This window comes from Protomyctophum bolini, assembly GCF_963924005.1.
Source record: "Protomyctophum bolini genome assembly, chromosome: 16".
NCBI classification, from domain to species: Eukaryota; Metazoa; Chordata; class Actinopteri; order Myctophiformes; family Myctophidae; genus Protomyctophum; species Protomyctophum bolini.
Window position 1 is genome coordinate 11,961,746 of NC_137877.1, and position 3,125 is coordinate 11,964,870.

General features: G+C 39.1%; 1 long non-coding RNA gene across 1 annotated transcript; it reads left to right on the forward strand.

The window, feature by feature from the left end:
* The first annotated feature begins 1,081 nt into the window (after positions 1-1,081).
* Positions 1,082-2,320, forward strand: LOC308330774. Its single transcript, XR_013965526.1, has 4 exons — positions 1,082-1,182; positions 1,366-1,431; positions 1,876-1,924; positions 2,226-2,320. It is a non-coding gene; the product is annotated as an uncharacterized lncRNA (long non-coding RNA).
* The last annotated feature ends 805 nt before the right edge of the window (positions 2,321-3,125 follow it).

Consider the following 3,125-nt stretch of genomic DNA (forward strand, 5'->3'; position numbering starts at 1 on the left):
ACTGGAATGCTGGCCTATAGGTGAGTTTCATAGAAGCTGCTTTACTTTATAAAATAGAAATTCTGCTTTGGTGTTTAATATGATGATGATTTCATAGACCAGCATATACCTGAATTCATTGATGTCACTTTTGACTCTGCTTATACACAATCATGCATTAAAATCCATTATGTAGTTGATGCTGGATTGTATTGAATGACTTGATGTGTTGAATCGGTGGCTGGCTATTGGACAAGGGAATATGATGGTGATTGCTATCTGGTAAGCTGCCTTAATGCTCATGAGTTGGTTCAAAGTAAAAATATCACCAAGGGCAGGCTAGTGGTGGAGTAAGCTGCAAATTAAAAATGTCATCGAGCAGGCCGTTCTTGAAATTTTGCTTGCCTATAAACTCTACTGGCATAGATGTTGTCTAGAATGTTTTGGACAAACAATGTTTGTTAAAAGGGAAGGCTTCTCTGACCAGTGTTTGATAGGATGAAATGGGGTAAAACCCATAAAACTTCTGGACGACATATGGCAGTCTGTCACCAAAGCCCTGATCATAACGCTTGTTATCTTATAAGCCAAATGGTGCTACAATTTTATTTCTAATTGCTTAATGTCTTTCCAGAATATTTTCTGCCTGGGACTGATCATTGGAGTGGTAATGTCGCCAATCTTGTCCAAAGGTAAGAACTACTGGAGTCTTGTTACTTGTAGGCTAGTGCAGTTTCTGTGATGATCAACTTAGCTCACTTTGAACCGATGTGAAACGACACGAACAACTGAGAAACTGCATCGCTTTAGGAAATGTCTATGTCAAAACTATTAGACCACATGCCTACTTGATATGTTCTCCTGTTGCAGATTGCTGTGACATGTATTATGGCTAGAGCCTAGAGGACCATCAAAGGCTTTTCAGGTAGGCATGTTTTATTTATTTGAGCAATGTAAATCTCTCCAGACAATGATGATAGAATTTGGAATCTCGTTCGTCTGAACTACTGTTGAATAACCATTACTGATGTCAGTGGAGGCAGTAGGTGAGGCTGACTAAACCTAGCTCATTTACACGATACTGAATGGCTTTCTTCTGTTCCAGATGACCTAGCAGTGATGCTGTTGCACCTTGAGCAGTGTTTATTAACTCCTGCTGCGACTGGAATCTGACCAGAGGAAGGACCACCAAAGAAATTTCAAGTAGGAATGACTTTATTGGCAGTGTAAATATTATTGCCTTCACAGTGATGGTATAATTTGGAATCTTCTTTCTTCTGAACTGCTGTTGAGAAACAATTGCTGATGTTAGTGGAGGCAGTAGGTGACACTTGACTAAACGTGGCTAATTTACACAGTACTGAAAATGTCTTTCTTCTGTTCCAGATGACCTAGCGGTGATTCTGGTGCATCTTGACCGTTGTTGGTTGAACTCGACTATGGCACGTTAAGGTATATAAATGTTTGCAGATAACACGTGACTGAATGGCACTCTTTAGACATGAACACCAGGTTCCTTTGTGATGACATCCGCAAATGTCTTACGCCTTGTTAATGCCAGAACCTGAAAAGGTGGACCCACTGGTGTTGCCTTGGCAATAAGGGGATATAATGTTGGGGTTACCAACAGTCTGCAAGGCAACTTGTGGGTGTGATGCAAAATCGGTCTAGAGACGTAAATATTTTATCAGTTGTGTTTTCAATTCATAATTTACAACATTACTTGTAACTAAAGTAAATTTGTATTTAGTAGAAAGTAGTTTGTGACCATACATACAGTGGTGCTTTTCGAAGCAACAGCTTGGACATCTTGTCTTTTTACAACTGGCTTTAAAAAGGGGAATTTTATGTTTTTTATTATGGCCCAACATTGTTCTTGTCTCATCCCATCTCTAGTTGTCAGCAGTGCAGCATTGTAAAGGACCATTCCAGCCAACCATGCAAGGTCAGTACAACTCGGATGTCTTCATTGCTGCAACTTTACCTCTAGGATGACCATGATGAATATTCCAGTATCGCAGTTACCCTGCCAGTTTGCAAGTACTGCTCTCCTGTTGACCCAATACGACACTGATAACCCTGAATCATTTCAGGTGTAAGGTGATCTATTGGGACCCTGATGGGGAGCGGTGACTGGTTGTGAAAATGACTGAAACCATTTCTGAGCATGTCTCCAAAACCACATAATGCTGGCCCTGGTAATGCCGCAGTTTATTCATTGCAAAACTTGCTTTTTATCTCAACAGTTCTCAACACCCAATCCTCCTAGAGATTCTGGCTGAAGATGGCAACAAGTTTGACCCCTGCGGGCTCTGCAATTGGTATGTGCTGATCTCTTGAGGGATTTAAGGATCCCAATTTGTGTTGAAAAATAAAAAAACGATGGGTTATAGCCCATGTTTTTTGAAATTTTGGAAAAAAAAGTTAGCCTCGTTTCTCATCATTTTGGACCATGGGCTATAGCCCATATCGTACGGCATACTATAGCACGCCGTTTTTCATCATTTTGGAGGATTTGAAAAAAATGAAAAAATAAAAAAACGATGGGTTATAGCCCATGTTTTTTGAAATTTTGAAAAAAGAAGTTAGCCTCGTTTCTCATCATTTTGGACCATGGGCTATAGCCCATATCGTACGGCATACTATAGCACACCGTTTTTCTTCATTTTGGAGGATTTGAAAAAAATGAAAAAATAAAAAAACGATGGGTTATAGCCCATGTTTTTTGAAATTTTGAAAAAAAAAGTTAGCCTCTCCTTATCATTTTGGACCATGGGCTATAGCCCATATCGTACGGCATACTATAGCACGCCGTTTTTCATCATTTTGGAGGATTTGAAAAAAATGAAAAAATAAAAAAACGATGGGTTATAGCCCATGTTTTTTGAAATTTTGAAAAAAAAAGTTAGCCTCGTTTCTCATCATTTTGGACCATGGGCTATAGTCCATATCGTACGGCATACTATAGCACGCCGTTTTTCATCATTTTGGAGGATTTGAAAAAAATGAAAAAATAAAAAAACGATGGGTTATAGCCCATGTTTTTTGAAATTTTGAAAAAAAAAGTTAGCCTCGTTTCTCATCATTTTGGACCATGGGCTATAGCCCATATCGTACGGCATACTATAGCACGCCGTTTTTCATCA